Here is a 23,325-nt window from a genome sequence, read left to right on the forward strand (position 1 = left end):
AGTGAGGTTTTAAGCAGGATACGCCCACCTGTCCGCGAACACCTGGTGTCTTCACTATTTGATAGTGATTCATCAACACATGCTCATGATGAGGTGACATTGGGTTTAACGTCGCGTCTAAAGATATTGCACTTATATAGCGATCAGCATCCACGTGAGTGTGTGTGGCTGCTTGTACTAGTCCGGACTGATGCCGATTTATAGGGCTAGCTCACTGAGATATCATGCCGCAGTTTAACATGAATACCCCACTCAGACACAGTATACTGACTCGGTGCCGACCAGTCCTTGTTTTAGTGCCTTAATGTCGCGCGCCAGACAGGGTAACAACAAGTACCATCTTTTAATGTCTTTTGGTATGACGCGGTCGGGGATCGAAACCCGGACCTTGCGCTCTCCGGGCGGACGCTCTACCACAAGACCACAGAGGCGGTCTGCTCATGATGAAGTTGGACTCGTATACAATCGGCTCTGTTAAATCTTATGAATAAGGTGCGATGAAAAACAATCAGCCAAGTCACGGGGCCCGACCACCCGATCCCCACCCAAGTCACCCGGCGTCAACATTGGGGTATTTGGGACATATTCTTACCCGGGCTGCTCCGACGTGCCTAGTACACCTCATTCGTTTTGAAATTGAAAGACCTCTTGTCAAATTTGATTTACGCCAATTAACAATCATTCATTCCTGCAGCAGTCTGTGAACGTAATCTGGGTTATGTTGTGTAAAATAAATAGGTTCAACGTAGACTGGGGTAAGAATGCATGTGCAACCACATGACATCTACCATGTGTGAAACATTGTAATTTTGAGCCCAAACAAGCAAACTTTATGATTTTTAGATACTCATCAGCAGTTGTGTATTATGTGAATTTGTTTTTTTTGGTATTTTGAAAATCAAATCTTATATGCTGGTTGGTTGGTTGGTTGTTGTTTTACGCCGCATTCAGCATTATTCAAGCTATATGACGGCGGTCTGTAAGTAATAGGGTGTGGACCAGACAATCCAGTGATTGATGTCATGAGCATCAATCCACGCAATTGGGATATGATGACATGCGTCAACCAAGTCAGCAAGCCGGACCACCCGATCCCGTTAGTCGCCTCTAACGACATGCATAGTCGCCTTTTATGGCAAGCATGGGTTGCTGAAGACCTATTCTACCCCGGATCTTCACGGGTCGGAAAACCATGTTGTAGTAGTCTATGAGTGCTGACTTAGCGCAAAAACAGTTCATTGTTTTACGTATTATCGCTAGCCTAAGATATGTTCAGTTTGAAAAAAATATCAACTGACAGGAATAGTTGATTTATTTGTTTATTATGTTTGCGGTATCTCACAGTTAATGACACTCATAACAACCCGTGAAGATCCGGGGTAGAACGGTTCTTCAGAAACCAATGGTTGCCGTGAAAGGCGACTTTGCTTGTCAAAAGAGGCGACTAACGGGATCGGGTGGTCAGGCTTGCTGACTTGGTTAATGCATGTCATTGATCCCAATTGCTTGGATCGATGCTCATGATTTCAATCACTGGATTGACTTGTCCAGATTCGGTTATTTACAGACCGCCGTCATATAGCTTGAAATTGTTGAGTGCGGCGTTAAACAACAAACCAACCAAAACTCATAACAGGTTTTCGCGTGTATTCTGATATCTTGCCTGCCTTGTCAATGTAAATAAAAAAAAGAAGACGTTGGTTCAGCAAGTTTATTTCGTTTTATTACCCAGTCGTGCTTTTGTTGAATCATACCAGGCATCGCCCTTTTCATATAACCTCTGTGGTCCGCCATTTTCTACTACTCTATCTGGGGGTACGGGTGGCCCAATCGTCTAAGGCGCTGTCATTCGCGTCCCTTGCGTCCCTTGGGCACGCCAGAAACCTATGATTGTGGGTTCGAATCCCGGGTCGCCCCGATTATGTTTTTTGGTTTGTCAGCACCATACCCGTGCTCGTGGGTTTCACCGAAGTGGTAAACGTCTGAGACCTGCATCACTTCGGGCTTTCCTCCCACATTAAGCTGATACGCCGTGATATAACTGGAATACTGTTAAAAGCGGCGTCAAAAACCCAACTCATTCAACCAACATAGGCCATCTACTATTACTCAGGTATGAATACCAAGCTAAGGTCTTCCTGCACCATTGACATAGCAACGTGATCACCCATGTGAGAATGTTATACGACCCGAATCTAATATCTTCCTTGTTGGAACAGACCACGCGCAAACCAAGACATTATTCGACTGAATTAAGCAAACAGCTTTGTATAATATTTTACATTCTACTGCCGCATACATTTTTTTTCAGTGCGTCCAAATATTCAGTGAAGCAAACGAATTCTTATTTCATTGCTTTGTGCTATCGTTTGATAAGGAAAAAGCAATTTACATCTTAACCATTGTCAGGTTTGTCATTGAGAATTGAGAGTGAGGCGAATAAATTTTAATTTAATTGCGCTCTGATATTGTTGATCAGGGAAATGCGATTTGCATCATATTAACCATTGTCATGCATCTGTAGTCATCTGAGATGTGTACAAGGAAAACTGTCAAAGCGGGATGAAACATGAAAAAACTTGTTAAGATTGATTTCTAACAATACAACATCCAACGTAATCTTCAGCGGAACAAGGAAAATCTTTTTGTGCTATTTTGATAAGGGGCACGGGTGGCCCAGTCGTCTAAGGCGCCGCGATTCGCTGTGCAGAGTTGCGTCCCTTGGGCACGTCAGAAACCTATTATTGTGGGTTCGAATCCCGGTTCGCCCCAATTATGTTTCTAGGTTTGTCCACACCATACCCGTGCTCGTGGGTTTCACCGAAGTGGTAAACGTCTGAGACCTGCATCACTTCTGGCTTTCCTCCCACATGAAGCTGACACGCCGTGATATAACTGGAATACTGTTAAAAGCGGCGTTAAACCCAACTCACTCACTCACTATTTTTATTATAATATATTCAGCAACAAAGGTTTATGTGAAACCCATTTCCAATCGGTTTTACACAAGGCAATATGTATCACAAACGCAAACTCAGCAGAAAAGCATGGTTTGATGGCATCCATGCATCAATCATGCAATTGATGTACTTATGTAAACCGGGGTATAAAAGCATGCTGTTTTTTGTTTGTTTGTTTGTTGTTTAACGCCGCACTCAGCAATATTCCAGCTATATGACGGCGGTCTGTAACTAATCGACATCATGAGCATCGATCCACGCAGTTGGGATACAATGACATGCATCAACCAAGTCAGCGAGCCTGACTACCCGATTCCGTTAGTCGCCTCTTACGACAAGCATAGTCACCTTTTATGGCAAGCATGGGTTGCTGAAGACCTATTCTACCCCGGATCTTCACGGGCATCGTGTCACAGGAAATTTTGTTGCTGAGTATATGTGGCTCCAAGTTTTGGTATACTACCCCTTTGAAAACGTTTACATTATACAACGGCGTGTCGGCTTATTGTGGTGTTGGTTGGTTGTTGTTTTACGCCGCACTCAGCAATATTCCAGCTATATGACGGCGGTCTGTAAATAACCGAGTCTGGACGCGACAATCCAGTGATTGATATCATGAGCATCGATCCACGCAATTGGGATCGATGACATGCTTCAACCAAGTCAGCGAACCTGACTACCTGATCCTGTTAGTCGCCTCTTAAAGCTTACGACAAGCATAGTCGCTTTTTACGGCAAGCAAGTCCTATTCTACCCCGGATCTTTACGGGTCGCTTATTGTCGGGGGAGGGTAGGAAGTAATACAGGTCTTAAGGGCAACCCCATGCCAAAATGAAACTAACTGGAATAAAAAGTACTTCCGAGTATGGCGATTTCAAACATATAATCGAAAAGAGGAATTACATGCTCTTTTCGATTTAAATGTAGCATATCTTGAAAAGTGTCCAAATTTGACTTGGATCAAATTTCACTTTTGTTCGCAGTAAACGTTAATCGATTGAAATTTACTGATCATTATAAAATATGTTTTTCTACAGATATCTTTTTATGTTACAATATCGAGAAAAAGTGATGTTGAGTTTTTCAAATATAATATTCATACGTTATAAACATATTAGAAAAAATATAATTAGAAAATTTTTTTTCATTATTTTGATACTTTAGACCATTGAAACCGCCAAACAGTGAAGTGATAACGTATAGTGTCCATTAGCCAAGATTATTATCAATAAAAGACTTTGGAGCTAATAAAATATATCCATTGCAAAGATATCTGACCGTCATTGAGCTGCGTTGACACGTTTAATTATGTCGCGCCTCAGCAAACTCTGAAACACTTTGGTGAAATGAATACACAATGCCATTTAGAAAGTGGTCAAATGTAACACATGTTATATTTGGGTTAACACTTTCTTAGTAAACTTTGTGTGCTGGCGATTAGGTGCCTCACTCTGGCAAGTGCGGGTTCGAATCCCGGACGGGACTCAACCCCAAAAAAGTACGAGAATCTGTCCTTAACTAAGAAAGTGTTATCCCAAATATAACATTTGTTACATCTGACCACTTTCTAAATGGCATTGTGTATTCATAGCTTTCGGTCATGGGAGCCGTGCCAATTAACACTTGTCAGAGGGGTATTCAAAGTACGTGATCTAGACTAACAGTTGTCGGACTTTCATTTTTGTGGAAGCCTCGGTTGCTGAGTGGGTTTGATCGCTGACTTTGTGTGCTGGCGATTAGGTGCCTCACTCTGGCAAGTGCGGGTTCGAATCCCGGACGTGACTCAACCAAAAAAGTACTAGAATCTGTTATCCCAAATATAACATTTGTTACTTTGGTGAAACTCCCGAACAAGTGTTTGAACGCGATTAAGAAAAATCTGGGACTGGAACACACGATAATATCTGGCTCTCCTAAGGGACGCAGTGGTGCTAAGCGAATTCCGCCCGTCTCTCTGTGTCTCCGTATTTCGTTTCCGAGCATAACTTGAAAACCGTGAAGCTCCATTGTCTTGCCCCATTCCTCAAATCAGCGAGACAGCCTCCGTGGTCAAGTGGTAGAGCGTCCGCCCGGAGAGCGTAAGGTCTCCGGCCGCGTCATACCAAAAGTCGTTTAAAAATGGTACTTGTTGTTTACCTGTCTGGCGCTTCGCATTAAGAGGCTAAAACAAGGTCGGCTCGGAGTCAGTATACTGTGTCTGAGTGGGGTACTCATGTTAAACTGCGGCATGGTATTTCAGTGCCGCAGAGATCTAGGTCGCGCCGTTGAACCCCATTTTACCTCACCTCTCTTCAAAGCAGCCTGGAGGTTCTGCGAGGTAGCCTAGTTGTTTACGCGTACGATCGTGACACCGGCAAACCCGGATTCGATATTAGACATGGGAACAAAGAACGAAACCCATTTCTAGTGTCCGCCGATGTGCTCTTGTTGGTTATTGCTGATAAGGGGCGGTCGGGTAGCTTAGTGGTTAAAGCGTTCGCTCGTCACGCCGAAGACCCGGGATCGATTCCCGACATGGGTACAATGTGTGAAGCCCATTTCTGGTGTCACCGCCGTGATATTGCTGTAATATTGCTAAAAGCGGCGTAAAACCATACTCACTCACTCACTCACTATTGCTGATGAAAGGTATGCGGCGTAAAACTATACTCTCTCTCTCTCTCTTTAAGCGATGTTACACTTTATGGTTAATGGTGAGGTGAAATGGCGTTTACAATTGCTTTCAGGATTATTGCACTTATGTAGCGATGCGCATGTGCGTGTGTGCTTTTGTACTAGTGTGGACTAATTCCGTTTATATGCCTACTGAGATACCATGCCACAGTTTTATATGAATACTCCAACTCATAAAGAGAATACTGACTCCGAGCCGACCAGTCCTTGGTGTATCCCCTCAATGCTAAGCGCCAGACAGGGTAACAACAAGTACCACCTTTTAACGTCTTGTGATATGACGTGGCCGAGGATCGAACCACCGACCTCCCGCTCACTGAGCAGGCGCTCTTTACACAACCCCATTGAGACAGTCCTTATAGTGAACTAGTCGTGACCAAACTGCTTTAGAGTGAAACGTCGGCAAACTGAATATACATATGAACAACAAGACTTACTACATTCCGTTTGATTCCATCTGACAGCGGCGATAGCGATTCGGACAACAGCGACACCGATTCCGAATGCACTGTCACGGCTTCAGAAACCTACAGTGACTCCGATTGAACACCAAAAACGGCTTTTGAGATGACCCCCATATACGGTGCACGTGCTTGTTCATTACCTGGCTGTTCCATGAGCGACTGGTCCTCCCTGGTATGGGATGGCGAAAAATGTCAACAATATGATGATCGTTTGTTAAACAATTTTTGTATCTGGGTGTCCAAAATTATGAGACAAACCATCAGAGTTGGTCTGTCCAATTCACATCGCTGAGCACATTTTGAGTTAGTTAGCAATTCATCGGTCTCAGGTGGAATCAAACGGACTGTAAGTAAGGATTGTCTCGTCCATACAACAAACAAACACTAACTCATGGCTGGGGAAGTAGTTTCTTTGATGCTTCACGACGCATTCAGCGTTTCAGAAGAGGTTAGTAAGTGAGTATGGTTTTACGCCAGCAATATCACGGCGGGGGACACCAGAAATGGGCTTCACACATTGTACCCATGTCGGGAATCGAACCCGCGTCTTCGGCGTGACGGGGTAAACAATTTAACCGCGCGGCTACCCCACCACCTACCTCAAGTACAGTGAGTGAGTGAGTGAGTTAGGTTTAGTATTCCAGTTATATCACGGCGTGTCATTTTAATGTGGGAGGAAAGCCCGAAGTGATGCAGGTCTCAGGCGTTTACCACTTCGGTGAAACCCACGAGCACGGGTATGGTGCTGACAAACCTAGAAACATAATTGGGGCGACCCGGAGATTCGAACCCCCAATCAAAGGTTTCTGGCGTGCCCAAAGGACGCAACTCTCCACAGTGAATCGTGGCGCCGGCCTTAGACGACAGGGCCACCCGTGCCCCCTCAAGTACATTTGAAGTTCCTAAGTGAATGATTAATGGTTCTTGTTGATATTTTGTACCCAGGGCTATTACAGTGGTCAAAGGTCACAACAAGCCCCACGCAAAGCAACATCCCCTCAAGTCTGAATTCAACAAGCTCCTTGACCATCGTCCTCTCCATCCCTTGTGTGAAGGGGCAAGCCAATGTGAGCTGGACGTACACGACAGACGTGGTAAGATTTTGTTGTTGCTTGCTATTTAACGCCGCACTCAGCAATATTCCAGCCATATGGCGGCCGTCTGTAAATAACCGAATCTGGACCAGACAATCCAGTGATTGACATCATGAGAATCGAACTACGTAATCGGGATGTGATGACATGCATCAACCAAGTCAGCGAGCCTGACTACCCTGTCCCGTTAGTCGTTTATTACAAGCATTGGTAAATGAAGATCTTTTCTAACCCGGATCTTCACGGGTAGAATAAGCAGTAATTACAATGAATAATAATGAAATAGAAGTCTGTTTAGTTTATGTACGTTTTATTTATAACTTATATTTATTGTACAGTAAAAAATGTCAATAATGAGAAAACATGCAATGTATGATGTAAACATATGCTGAAAGACTTAAGGGGCAGTCAGGTAGCCTAGTGGTTAAAGCGTTCGCACGTCACGCCGAAAATCCGGGTTCGATTCCCGACGTGGGTACAATTTGTGAAGCCCATTTCTGGTGTTCCCCGCCGTGATATTGCTGGAATATTGCAAAAAGCGGCGTAAAACCATACTCACTCACTCACTGACTAAAAAACTTAACTCGCTGTTTGTTATTTAGGGGATGGTCGGTTCTCAAGCTTCATCCTATTCCAGCAGCTCATGCGGCGGAACAAGCGTGGTGACAAGTAGCTCTGTTACCGTGGTTGGCATCAACCAGGCCATGAAGAACAAGAGTGTCACTCTCCGGGTGCATGTGGAACATGACTCTTTCGACCCAGCTAAAGCTTACACCGAGACTAAAGACTTTGGTCCAGTTCAATTTCCAGGTGAGACGACCAACTCCTCGAATCTGATCTGTAGTTCCATAGTCTCAGGGACAGCCATGACGTCCATCTGTAACCTGTTGGGAAAATTGTTTGCCGTGATTATGTTTCCCTGTTAAACACAACGATAGCCTGTCAGTGTCATCATAGTGGGTCGTCTAAGACGTTGAACACACTCACTCACTCATTAAATATAAAAACAGATTTAATTATAGTGATTATATGTGATATATATATACTGCTACCATTATATATAACCCTATTTACTGTCAAGAGGGCAAACGTTGGTGGGTCTTAAGGTATCTGCGTCAAGTTGTGATTCAGATATCCAGTGTTTATTTCACACGTAATATAACAATTTTATTAAATAGCGTTATCACAGAAATGTTTATTTGGGCTCATTTCAAGTTTAATATTTGGGAAATTATATAATTACTTAAAGCTATTCCAATACTAATGTAGAAGGTTACGGTTGCTATTGTAACAACGATAAATTGGTGCATGTTTAAATAACAGAACTTTCTTCCTTGAAGAGGGACTCGATCAGTAGTATTGTATTTTGCTTACCAAAATGTAGCAACTGCTTACCAAAATTTTATCAATAACTACATTTTGGTAAGCAGTTGCTACATTTTACTTAGCAGTTTCTACATTTTACTAAGCAGTTGTTACTTTTTACTAAGCAATTGCTACATTTTACTAAGCAGTTGTTACTTTTTACTAAGCAGTTGCTACATTTTACTAAGCAGTTGTTACTTTTTACTAAGCAGTTGCTACATTTTACTTCGCAGTTGCTACATTTTACTAAGCAATTTCTACATTTTACTAAGCAGTTGTTACTTTTTACTAAGCAATTGCTACATTTTACTAAGCAGTTGTTACTTTTTACTAAGCAATTGCTACATTTTACTAAGCAGTTGTTACTTTTTACTAAGCAGTTGCTACATTTTACTTCGCAGTTGCTACATTTTACCAAGCAATTGCTACATTTTACTAAGCAATTGCTACATTTTACTAAGCAATTGCTACATTTTACTAAATAATTGCTACATTTTACTGAGCAGTTTCTACATTTTACTAAGAAGTTTCTACATGTTACTCAGCAGTTTCTACATTTTACTAAGCAATTGCTACATTTTCCTAAGCAAATTGCTACATTTTACTGAGCAGTTTCTATATTTTACTAAGCAGTTTCTACATTTTATTAAGAAGTTTCTACATGTTACTAAGCAGTTGCTACATTTTACTAAGCAATTGCTACATTTTACTAAGCAATTGCTACATTTTACTAAGCAATTGCTACATTTTACTAAGCAGTTTCTACATTTTACTAAGCAGTTTCTACATTTTATTAAGAAGTTTCTACATGTTACTAAGCAGTTGCTACATTTTACTAAGCAATTGCTACATTTTACTAAGCAATTGCTACATTTAATAAGCAATTGCTACATTTTACTTGCCAAACCTGACGAACCAGTGATAGACATCACATAAGTGGTTAAACGTAAGATCCCCATCCAAGCTTTGCGGGGACTTGACCTGGTTTGTGTGGGATGCGGCCGTATCCCCATCGTCCAGACTACACGAGCTAACTGCCTTATGACAATACTGATGTCTATCAACAGATCAGCTAACGGTTACCACCGTTTCACACATCACCCCAAGTAAAAGGTCTGGATGTGTGAGTGAGTGAGGTTTTATGCCGCTTTTAGCAATATTCCAGCAATATCACGGCGGAGGACACCAGAAATGGGCTTCACACATTGTACCCGGGAATCGAACCCGGGTCTTCGTCGTGGCGACCAAAACGCTTTAACCACTAGGCTCCCCGACCGCCCATCTGGATGTAGAAATGGGCGACAAGTCATGGCGCTATATAATTGCCCTTGGCCTTCGAGTAAGATGGGTTAAATAATATTCCACTGATTTTATGGCGAAGTCTTTGATAGGCATTTAGCGTGAGTGAGTATGGGTTTACGCCGCTTTTAGCAATATTCCAGCCATTTGATGGCGGGTACACCAGAAATGGGCTTCACACATTGTACCCATGTCGGATGTAGGACCCAGGTTTTAGGCGTCACAACGGTTACCACAAGGCTACCACAGCCCATATAGACAGATAGAAGTTTATATCATCATCCGAGCCTATCTGGGATTCGAACAATGGGATCACAGGCTTTGGGCAAAGGGAGGCAACTGTGCACCGATAATTTAGGTGTTTGACACTACTCGACCGGCTGTAGCCCTGTTCAGTTCGTATGGTTGTTTTATCAAATCAAATCATGTATATAATACTGACAATGGTTTTAGAATGGAAGTAACTACTGTAAGACAGGAATTTAATGCGACATGAAAATAATGCGAGCTCTTGATTTTAGACATAAATGCGCATTTTAAATATGCGAGTGCCAATACCCTTTCCTAAAAAAATTATCCGCTGGATTTATGTTCTGTTTTATTTTAATTAATGTAAGCTACGTAAATAAAAGCCTTACCTGAAAACGCTTCTTTTGTTTCAAATACACGTAGGCATGGATACTTTTACCATCCCGCGGACTTGATTCTATATTACTGGAAGAAGATGAATTCACCAAGATGGCGGGTGTCACTCCTTGTCTCTCCGATATGGAGGGGTGTGATTTTTTTCTATACGAATACATTATGTTATACACGCTATCATCGAGTTCCTGTGGATGAATTAGATTTAATCAATAACTGAATCATGGGGCTATGGGATAGTGAGTGAGTGAGTTGGGTTTAACGCCGCTTTTAACATTATTCCAGTTATATCACGGCGTGTCAGCTTAATGTGGGAGGAAAGCCCGAAGTGATGCAGGTCTCAGGCGTTTACCACTTCGGTGAAACCCACGAGCACGGGTATGGTGCTGAAAAACCTAGAAACATAATTGGGGCGAACCTGGATTCGAACCCACAATCATATGTTTCTGGTGTGCAAAAGGGACGCAACTCTGCACAGAGAATAGAGACGCGTTAGACGACTGGGCCACCCGTGTCCCCCGTGATCAAGTAAAGTCTCCAAGCTGGAAACCTTTCCTGAACCAGACTGAGGTGAGTGAGTATGGTGTTACGCCGCTTTTAGCAACATTCCAGAAATATCACGGCGGGGGACACCAGAAATGGGCTTCACACATTGTACCCATGTCGGGAATCGAACCCGGGTCTTCTGCGTTGACAAGCGAACCCTTTCACTGCTAGGCTACCCGACCGCCCCTCCTGAACCAAAATAATAATGTAATATATATAATATGTAATAATAATTAATAATGGTGTTGCAGGTGATGTAACATTGGTTACTCTCGTCAACATCACGATGAACAACGAATCCATACATATACTGGACGGCTCAAGTCTCGTTCTTATCTGCGAGACTTCGAAAAGCTTTCCAACAGCAAGTGTAAATTGGTACAGGAATGGCGGTCAGAATGTTTACGTCACAAAGTGTCCAGCGTCAGGAAGGGACGTCCGTCGTAAGAAAAAAACTATCAGCAAGCTGACGTACCCAGTGACCCCTGTCGATAATACTGGCCTATTTTCTTGTACAGCCTCCAACAGCCAATCTTCCGTGTCCTCCTTCAACGCGAAACTCAACGTTGTCTGTAAGATTGCGCTCTCTCTCTCTCTCCCTCTCCTCTCTAGCTCTCTCTTCCTCTCTCTCTCTCTCTCTCTCTCTCTCTCTCTCTCTCTCTCTCTATCTCTCTCTCTCTCTCTCTCTCTAGCTCACTCTCTCTCTCCCCTCTCTCTCTCTAGCTCACTCTCTCTCGCTCTCTTTCTCTCGCTCTCTCTCTCTCTCCCCCCTCTCTCTCGCTCTCTCTCTCCCTCTCTCTCTCTCTCCTTTCCTCTCTCTCTCTCACTCTCTCTCTCTCTAGCTCACTCTCTCTCTCCCTCTCTCTCTCTAGCTCCCTCTCTCTCTCTCTCTCTCTACCTCTCTCTCTCTCTCCCTCTCTCTCTCGCTCTCTCTCTCCCGCTCTCTCTCTCTCTCTCTCTAGCTCACCCTCTCTCTCCCCCCTCTCTCTCTCTCTGTAGCTCACTCTCTCCCTCCTCTCTCCCTCTCTCTCTCTCTCGCTCTCTCTCCCTCTCTCTCTCTCTCACTCTCTCTCTAGCTCACTCTATCTCTCCCTCTCTCCCTCTCTCTCTCTCTAGCTCACTCTCTCTCTCTCTCGCTCTCTCTCTCTCTCCCTCTCTCTCTCGCTCTCCTCTCTCTCTCTCTCTCTAGCTCACCCTCTCTCTCTCTCTAGCTCACTCTCTCCCTCCCTCTTCGCCCCCTCTCTGTCTCTCTCTCCCTCTCTCTCTCTAGCTCACTCTCTCCCTCCGTCCCTCTCTCTCTCACTCTCTCTCTCGCTCACTCTCTCTCCCTCCCTTGCTCTCTCTCCCTCCCTCTCTCTCTCTCTAGCTCACTCTCTCTCTCTCACTCTCTCTCTCTCTAGCTCACTCGCTCTCTCTCCCTCTCTCTCTCTCCCCTCTCTCTCTCTCTCCGCTCTCTCTCTCTCTCACTCTCTCTCTAACTCACTCTCTCTCTCTCTCTGGGCTGGTAAATCAGGCCATTAAGTTATGGTTAAAGCTATTTCTGACAATACCAGATCAGAACGTACTTGTGAATGAATACATGTATAAATAATCTGTACTATATATATATCAACAGATTCTCCTTCAAGGCCGACACTGAACGTTTCCCCATCCCTTGGCGTCCTTGAAGAACGCAGTGTAACGCTGACCTGTGTATCCAGTAACCAAGGTAACCCTGAATGTATCTACAGCTGGAAGAAGAATGGAGACTTAATGCAGCATCAGGGATCGATCTGGACGTTTACAACCCGGGCGACTCGATAATGGCGCGATCATAACGTGTCTGGCGGAGAATGAGTACACGAATAGCTCCTCCACTGCGATGACATCAGCGCTTAAAAGACTAAATGTCTATTGTAAGTGTTATCATATATGTCGATGGCACAGGATTAGGCAAAGGTCCTGAATTGATGTCTCACTCACTCACTCACTCACTCATTCACTCGCATAACATGTGTACCGTCACGACAGATATTTTCCAAGTCTTTTCATGTTTTTAATCGGGGCGGTCGGGTAGCCTAGTGGTTGAAGCGTTCGCTCGTCACCCCGAAGACCCGGGTTCGATTCCCGACATGGGTACAATGTGTGAAGCCCATTTCTGGTGTCCCCCGCCGTGATATTGCTGGAATAATTGCTAAAAAGCGGCGTAAAACCATATTCACTCACTCACTCTAGGGGTTCCATTCCGTTTTGATATGGTCGTATTGCCATATAAAAATAATATTTTTCGCCATTACTATGGCACTTTTGTTCATAATGTGATGAAATGTTGTATATGTTTTAGTAGTGGTGCCTTGGTTTCACTCTGTGTGTGCGTGTGCTTGCGTGTGCGTGCGTGCGTGGGTGCGTGTTACTCACTTATGCAGGACTGCTGCAGACAATAGCACTGTATCAAGTAACACGTGTAAAAGTTTCTTCTTTGCTTACGTAATAAACTAGTATGGCCACCGTGCACTCATGTAATGGTGACGCTTCATGCCGCCGAGGTAATTGACACACATATAATTTTGACCAACCAATACTCATTTCAGTCGGTTTTCAGAGTACGCTTGGAGAACAAGGAATCCATTCAGCCCTGATCTGAACTTGGGCCATAATCCTAAAAACATGGGCACCAATGCGTACTTATTTATTTTATTATTTTACAGACAGGCCTCGTGTAACAGTAAGTGGCGCAACTGCTTACTATTTCTAATATTATGTTTTATTATTATCTTACAGACAGGCCTCGTGTAACAGCAAGTGGCGCAACTGTGTACTTAAATTATATTATTTTTATTATTATTTTACAGACAGGCCTCGTGTAACAGCAAGTGGCGCAACTGTGTACTTAAATTATATTATTTTTTATTATTATCTTACAGACAGGCCTCGTGTAACAGCAAGTGGCGCAACTGTGTACTTAAATTATATTATTTTTAAATTATTATTTTACAGACAGGCCTCGTGTAACAGCAAGTGGCGCAACTGCGTACTTAAATTATATTATTTTTATTATTATTTTACAGACAGGCCTCGTGTGAACGCAAGTGGCGCAACTGTGTACTTAAATTATATTATTTTTATTATTATTTTACAGACAGGCCTCGTGTAACAGCAAGTGGCGCAACTGTGTACTTAAATTATATTATTTTTATTATTATTTTACAGACAGGCCTCGTGTAACAGCAAGTGGCGCATCTGTGTACTTAAATTATATTATTATTATTATTATCATTATTTTACAGACAGGCCCTCGTGTAACAGCAAGTTGCGCAACTGTGTACTTAAATTATATTATTTTTATTATTATTTTACAGACAGGCCTCGTGTTAACAGCAAGTGGCGCAACTGTGTACTTAAATTTATATTATTTTTATTATTATTTTACCAGACAGGCCTCGTGTAACAGCAAGTGGCGCAACTGTGTACTTAAATTATATTATTTTTATTATTATTTTACAGACAGGCCTCGTGTGAACGTAAGTGGCGCAAGTACAAAGAAGGAAGGTGATACTCTTCACCTCACCTGTTCTGCTGACAGTAACCCGGGGGGACCTTCCTTCACCTGGACCTATAACTCAACCACCGTGTCAAACACTGCCACACACACCAAGGCTAACATCAGCGGGAGTATCAGGGCGTATACAGATGTACCGCGAGAGTGACTGCGCCAGGATACGGTACTCTGGAGGGAAGCTCTTCAACAACAGTCACAGTAAATTGTAGGGTTTATATGCCTGATTTATCTCTTGGTATTAATGTTGTATGTCGATTCAACTCAACATTACAGGGGCGGTGGTGTAGGCAAGTGGTTAATGCGTTCGCTCGTCACGCCGAAGACCCGGGTTCGATTCCCAAAATGGGTACAATGTGTGAAGCCCATTTCTGGTGTCTCCTGCTGTGATAGTGCTCAATATTGCTAAAAGCAGCGTAAAACCATATTCACTCATTCAGTGAAAATTATTTATGTTCCAAAACTGGCTCCCACAGGAGATATTGCTTGGATTAGATCACAATGCTTTGCAGACCAGTGTGACGTCACTGGTTACCATGACGTCACAATCAAATGACGTCACTTATGGCTCTGCTACTGAAGCTCTTAGCAGTACTTTTTACACTGAAAACACTGCTACCTACTGTCTACAAATGAAAAAGTTGGAAGAATGATATTGGATGATAAATAAAATCTCACCCTAGTTTCTTTTTGATATCAAATATAGCAACACTCGTTGATAAAAGTGGCAAAAATCCTCGGCAAGCCTCGGAATTTTTCCACTTTTATCAACTCGTGTTGATATATTTGATATCAAAAGACACTCGGGTGAGATTCTCTACATGTACTTATTCATGGTCTTTGTATTGTAACGTGGTTATATTTTTCATTTGATCATATTTCAGATCTTTTAGTTGCTGTTATTAGAGGGTGTGTGTGTGTGTGGGGGGGGGGGGGGTGGGGGGGGGGGGGGGGGGGGGGGTGTGTGTTTGTGGGGGGTGTGTGTGTGGTGTGGGAACTCGAATTACCGGTGTGCTGAAACGTTTAATGTACACTAATCAGCATGTTGGCGAATCCTACGGATGATTAGGGGCGGTCGGGTAGCCTAGTGGTTAAAGCGTTCGCTCGTCACGCGGAAGACCCGGTTTCGATTCCCGACATGGGTACAATGTGTGAAGCCCATTTCTGGTGTCCCCCGCCTTGATACTGCTGGAATATTGCTAAAAGCGGCGTAAAATCATCAATGATGATTAGTCAGTCGAAGCGAAATAACGTCTCATTGTTCCTGAGTTAATAAATATACCAATCGGAATTACAATATGTATGTCCATCGTGACAAAATGCTAATGTCTCGTGATTTCCATGCTTATAAAAAAAAATGTAATATGGTATCCTGAACGTCTCGTAATTAACATGCTTATCCAAGAGGAACCCGAGGAAAATGTACTGAGTTATCTCCCCTGCTTGGTTATTCGTAATATGCGAGTGCTGAGATGTTTTTGAAAGCAATATTCGCTTCCCAAAAATCCAAGGAACAAACGTTTTTCCCCGACCACTGGATATGGTCAGGGTTATGGAAGGAATGTGGTGTTCCTGCGCCAGAGCATTACACGGTTGGTACCGAATCACATTATTTTGTCTCGACGGGGGGCAAGGGGGCCTCACTCGTCTCAGGGGCCGCAATTCGCTATGCAGAGTTGCGTCCCTTGGGCACACCAGAAACCTATGTTTGTGGGTTAGAATCCCGGTTCGCCCCGAAAATGTTTTTAGGTTTGTCAGCATCATACCCGTGGTCGTGGGTTTCACCAAAATGATAAACGTCTGAGACCTGCATCACTTCGGGCTTTCCTCCCACATTAAGCTGACACGCCGTGATATAACTGGAATACTGTTAAAAGTGGCGTTAAACCCAACACACTGCTCGACAGGTGATGTCATGTACTAAAAGACTGCTTCCTTCGTCTTTCAGACCCCCCAGACATAACAATGTCAGGAGCGACGCTGACTGAGGGACAGACCCTCACCCTGGTATGCAAGGCCTCAGGCCAGCCCGCCGCCTACAACTTCTCTGACTACAAGCAGTACTGGGGGAACACGCTGGTCAAAAGCGACAGGGGTACTCAGGCTGGACCAACGTACACGCTACAGAGAGTGGGCGTCACATACACAGACACGGGGGAGTACGAATGTTCAGTGTACAACGGCATAACTTCTACCCAGACGAAACGTGTTACCGTCACAGTCAACGGTATGTCCTAGTTTCCTCACTCTGTTTTCAGGGGTGAAACGATAAAGCGAGGTCACGATACGTTGCGTATCACGATGTATAGTCACCTATCACGATATATGTCGCGATACGATACGTATTACGATACATGTGTCACGATACGATACGTATCACAATATATGGGTCACAATACGTATCGCGATATATGGGTCACGGTGCGATGCGTATCACAATAAATGGTTCTCAATACGATACGTATCACAATATATTGGTCATGGTGTGATGGGTATCACGATATATTGGTCACGATGATATACATATCGCTCAATATAGGTCACGATGCGATACATATCACGATATATAAGTCACGATATGATACATATCACGATATATAAGTCACGATATGATACGTATCACGATATATACGTCACGATATGATACGTATCGCGATATATACGTCACGATATGATGCGGATCGCGATATATACGTCACGATGTGATACGTATCGGTATACATACGTCACGATATGATACGTATTCCGATATATACATCACGATATGATACGTATCGTTCTACCAGTTGTATCTTAATTTTTGGGTGACAAAATAATCGTGAGAGACTTGGAGTGTGACTGCAGGTGTCTTAGATAATTACAGCGCATACGAAATTAATTAATACGAAATGATATTGTTCAAAGCGGCGTAAAACCTCACTCACTCACTATGCTACTAATTTCAGCGGCGCCGGATTTTCTGTCTTCTTCACCCCGCACTCTGGCAATCGGTGCCAGTGTCACATTGTCATGGACCCTGGTCAGCAAGCCCAGCTTTCCAGAAATCACCTGGTACCATGGTAACCAAACACAGAGCTACCCTACTCCTGCAGTTACCTCTATCAATGTGACGATGACTGTGTATGGACATCATGTAATGGACAAGGGGTACCAGGTCCTGATTCCACTGACAAACGTCCAGCCGAGTCAGCTGGGGAGTTATACAATCACAGCATGCAACTCTATTGACTGCAGAAACAGCTCTTTGAGCCTACATGCATCAGGTACTATGGTCATAATGTTAACGTCACTGTGATGACTTAGCAATGGGTTCGAGACTCTCTGGAATTATCCATTTATTAACAAATGATGAAAAAAAACCTGTTATATAGTGCACATATCCCTTAAAGAGGAGACCGCCTCCGTGGTCTAGTGGTAGAGCGTCCGCCCGGAGAGCGGAAGGTCCGGGGTTCGATCCCCAGCCGTGTCATACAAAAAAACTTTAAAAGATGGTATTTGTTGTTACCCTGTCTGGCGCTCGGCATTAAGGGGCTAAAACAAGGACTGGTCGGCTCGGAGTCAGTATTCTGTGTCTGAGTGGGGTTTTCATGTTAAACTGCACATGGTATTTCACTGAGCTAGCACTATAAATCGGCATTAGTCCGGTCTAGTTCAAGCATAAGTGCAATAATCTTGGACGCGACGTTAAACCCCATTTAACCTCACCTTAAAGTGGAATAGCTGTTTCTTGACCGTATATACCGTTGATATTCAATCACAATCGACGTGTCCTTCCCCGAGTGCAATGTGCCACTTCTGGAATATATGGTATATCACGCTATCCCATTAAAAGGACATGTGAATTAAGTTACAGAGTTACAGAAGTGTTTGTTTCTTTTGGTTAAACACAAGACCCTCGCCTGTGAAATACTGAATCTTGACAAATAGGGAAGGTCGATAGCAGGAGCAAATAGTACAACCACCGACGTCACACATCATAACTATGTTATTCCCAATAGGCGATGTGACAGCCTAGTGGTGCAGCTTGTCACGCTGAAACCTCTGGTTCGATTGCCTCCATGCATGGTACATTGTGAAGCCGATTTCTGGTTTCCCTCCGCGATATACCTGTAATATTGCTAAGAGGCTAAAAAACTCAGCACTTAATCACTTTTCTGATCCGAGACAATCCGGGTTAGAAAAGGTCTTCAGCAACCCATGCTTGCCGTAAAAGGCGACTATGCTTGTCCTCAGAGGGGACTAACGGGATCGGGTGGTCAGGCTCGCTGACTTGGTTGATGCATGCCATCGTATCCAAATTGCGTAGTTCGATGCTCATGATGTCACTCACTGGATTGTCTGGTGCAGACTTTTATTTACAAACCGCCGTCATATAGCTGGAATATTGCTGAGTTCGGCGTTAAAAAACAAACAAACAAACAATCACTATCCTCAATCGCTGGCTGTTTAGACATGCATCTGATACAGGTGTCCAGAGATGAAGTAGGAACTCACGACGAGAGTAAGCCCTCTGCAGTCTCACAATTGTGTTTTCCTCTCCCAGGACCCCCACTGGTACCTTTGGAGTTTTCTGCCATCAACTCCTCCAGCGAGTCGGTGTGGTTAAAATGGAAACCCAACTTCCCTGGTGGTACTTTCATCCAGAACTTCATCCTCAAGTACCGCGTGATGCCCGGGGGTGACTGGACCAGCGAGGCCGTACCCCAGGGGACTGGACCCTTCACCCACAAGAGGGTGGTCGGTCTGGAGCCTGACACGGAGTACGCCTTTAAAGTGCAGTCGCGGAATAATCGAGGGAGCAACTTTCTTGGTCCAGAAACCCATGAAGTGTTTCAGAGGACGAAGGGTAAGTGTCAATATACATACATGCATGCATTGTTATTTAACAGCTCTTCAAAATAAATAATGCGGTTTTGACAGCAAATTCTGAAATGTATTGACAGTTGATCTCATTTCACTTTAACTTTCTCACACAAATTTACAGGCAGAGTTTAAATTCTTGGGTTTCATTTTTATGAATTGTTGCGTTAAAACATAAATCAGTGATTTAAAAGTTAACTGAACCCCGTACGCTTCAGATATTCAAGACGTTTTGGGTGACCTGTTTAAACCTTTTCGATAATGCGTGACACATACACGTGGGAGTTGTGATGTTTCTGGTTTCGATTTTTGCTTTGCCAGATGCTTGGAGTTCTGCAGCCCTTGGGACGGGCGTAGGGATCGGTATTGCAGCGTGTGTAGGCTTGGTCTTGCTCGTGGCGGTTCCACTGCTGGTGTTCAAGTTCCGTGCCCATATTCCAGGAATCTGTAAGTGAGTGAGTGAGTGAGTGAGTGAGTGAGGTTGATATCCGAACAATTTCACGGCGGGGGACACCAGAAATGGGCTTCACACGTTGTACCCATGTCGGGACTCGAACCCGGGTCTTCCATGTGACGAGCGAACGCTTTAACCACTTGGCTACCCGAACGCCCCGAATCTGTAAGTGTTGCGTCGTAGATTTTGAGTCGAATATATTAGGGATCACCTATGTAATGTGTGTGTGTTTGGTGCTGGGATTTCTGTTTGAGACAAAATATGTTTTTGTTGCTCAGTGCTTCAAAGCTTACACATTTGTCTTTGGCAAGAAAGTCAAACAATTCTTGATGTTTCTGGTTTCGACTTTAGGTTGATTATAGTTCGTAAGTAAGATACGTATATTGTAGCAGTAGGAGAGCGGAATGCTTACAGACAACGTCGAGTTTCGCGTTTAAGGAGGACATGGAAGAAGACTATACAAGGAAATAGGTCATTATTATGTAGTGTCATAGGTACGTCAGCGTGTAGATAGATGCTTGTCGTAAGAGGCGACTAACGGGATCGGGTGATGCATGTCATTGATTCCATTTGCGTGGATCGATGATCATGATATCAATCCCTAGATTGTGTGGGCCAGACTCGATTATTTACAGTCCGCCGTCATATAGCTGGAATATTGTTGAGTGCAGCGTAAAACAACAAACCAACCAACCAAGACTCATAACAGGTTTTCGTGTGTATTCTGATATCTTGCCTGCCTCGTCAATGTGAATCTAACAATAGAAGACGTTCTTTCAGTTCGGCATTAAACAACAAACAAACAAATCTTTACTGACGTCCGTTTCTGTCGCTGGGAACTTGTGACACAAACATCCGGTGGAGGCAAATTATGTATCGTGGACACGCAATACATTTTTGAACACCCAGTGAAGGATTGTCTGTGAAACCCCCAAGACATGTCGTTTGTTTCCAACATCCTCGGGAACAGAATATAAATTTGAAAAAAACACGCATCCCAATATCCCAGCTGTTAAAGGAACTGTTCCCACTGAAGTCCGAATTGGCAAGGGTCAAGATACACGAGTAAGTCCGGATTGGCAAGGGTCAAGATACACGAGTAAGTCCGGATTGGCAAGGGTCAAAATACACGAGTGAGTCCGGATTGGCAAGGGTCAAGATACACGAGGAATCGGTATATAGTGATCTTACATGTAGACGTTTCCAAGACTAATCGTCCAGACTGACGAGGCGTCACTGTAGATAGCTTTTTGGTACAGCGTCATTGTCAAGGAATATCTTCCACTCATACTAAAGTTTTCCAAATTGTCTTGCAGCACGTCCATTGCCTATAAAGGCGAACTCACCAAGGTATGTTCACTGCCCATAAAGGCGAACCCACCAAAGCATGTTCACTCCCCATAAGGCGAACTCCCCAAGGTATGTTCACTCCCATGAAGGCGAACTCACGAAGGTATGTTCACTCCCCTTAAAGGCGAACTCCCCAAGGTATGTTTACTCCCAATAAAGGCGAACTCCCCAAGGTACGTTCACTCCTTCAAAGGATGCAGCAGGACAAGTGTATTTATCGGCCCACTTAAAATAACAAATATACATGTTACGGATCCTAATGTTCCAATGGTTGTGTGTGTTTTTCAAGCTTGTCTTAAAAGGCGACTAACGGGATCGGGTGGTATGTCTCGCTTACTTGTGTGATGCATTTCGTCATATCCCAATCGATGCTCATGATGTCAATCACTAGATTGTCCAGACACGATTTGTTTCACAGACCGCCCCCATTCAGCTGGAATACTGCTGAGTCGGGCGTTAAACAAACAAACAAACAAACAAACATATTTCTAGCATGACTAAATTAATAAAATAAGCGGAATCTAAATAACAACAACGTGCAAGTGCCAAGGGGCATGATATAATGATTGATTAATTTATCTCATCTTCTTCCAGGAATGAAGAAACAAGTTCGTCGGATGATAGAGGTAACAATGTCTAGTTTTTTGCGAAAATATGTAAAAATGTCGATGTTAAATCCACATTCAGTATTACATGAACACGATAGATTTGATTAATACGAATAAAAATAATGTCAAGCAACGAGTAAATTGTATATGATTAAGTTTATGGTTTGAATCTTTGACATTTGTTTTCCTTTAAGAAATACGCAGATATGTTATTTTATGCTACCAATTTAATGTTATTGTGACCTACAATTGCGCTCGCGCACTCGTCAAATAACGTGTGTTTTCAGGTGAAGCGCCTGAGAATCATTATACCGGACTTACAAATCGCCCCGGGACTGTCCCGGCCGCTTATGACACCATCATGTACCAGAACAGCCCCGGTATGCCAGTTTGGTTTACTGATAGTTTAATTTACTGTTAGTTTGGTTTACTGTTAGTTTGGTTTACTGTTAGTTTGGTGTACTGTCAGTTTGCTTTACTGTCAGTTTGGTTTACTGTCAGTTTGGTTTACTGTTAGTTTGATTTACTATCAGTTTGATTTACTGTCAGTTTGGTTTACTGTTAATTTGATTTACTGTCAGTTTGGTTTACTGTCAGTTTGGTTTACTGTTAGTTTGGTTTACTGTCAGTTTGGTTTACTGTCAGTTTGGTTTATTGTCAGTTTGGTTTACTGTCAGTTTGATTTACTGTCAGTTTGATTTACTGTCAGTTTGGTTTACTGTTAGTTTGGTTTACTGTCAGTTTGGTTTACTGTTAATTTGGTTTACTGTCATTTTGGTTTACTGTCAGTTTGGTTTACTGTTAGTTTGGTTTACTGTTAGTTTGGTGTACTCTCAGTTTGGTTTACTGTTAGTTTGGTTTACTGTCAGTTTGGTTTACTGTTAATTTTGTTTACTGTTAGTTTGGTTTACTGTCAGTTTGGTTTACTGTCAGTTTGGTTTACTGTCAGTTTGGATTACTCTCAGTTTGGATTACTCTCAGTTTGGTTTACTGTCAGTTTGGTTTACTGTCAGTTTGGTTTACTGTTAGTTTGGTGTACCGTCAGTTTGGTATACTGTCAGTTTGGTTTACTGTCAGTTTGGTTTACTGTTAGTTTGGTTTACTGTTAGTTTGGTTTACTGTCACTTTGGTTTACTGTCAGTTTGGTTTACTGTTAGTTTGGTTTACTGTTAGTTTGGTTTGCTGTTAGTTTGGTTTACTGTCAGTCTGGTTTACTCTCAGTTTGGTTTACTGTCAGTTTGGTTTACTGTCAGTTTGGTTTGCTGTTAGTTTGGTTTACTCTCAGTTTGGTTTACTCTCAGTTTGGTTTACTGTCAGTTTGGTTTACTGTTAGTTTGGTTTACTGTTAGTTTGGTTTACTGTCACTTTGGTTTACTGTCAGTTTGGTTTACTGTTAGTTTGGTTTACTGTTAGTTTGGTTTGCTGTTAGTTTGGTTTACTGTCAGTCTGGTTTACTCTCAGTTTGGTTTACTGTC

At 43.1% G+C, this 23,325-nt stretch overlaps 1 pseudogene; it reads left to right on the forward strand.

The window, feature by feature from the left end:
* The window catches only part of LOC139457473 (nephrin-like), a 36,050-nt pseudogene that overhangs the window by 7,633 nt on the left and 5,092 nt on the right, over positions 1–23,325 (forward strand).

This window comes from Haliotis cracherodii, unplaced genomic scaffold, assembly GCF_022045235.1.
Source record: "Haliotis cracherodii isolate W230 unplaced genomic scaffold, xgHalCrac1.p SCAF_12, whole genome shotgun sequence".
In the NCBI taxonomy this organism is placed as follows: domain Eukaryota; kingdom Metazoa; phylum Mollusca; class Gastropoda; order Lepetellida; family Haliotidae; genus Haliotis; species Haliotis cracherodii.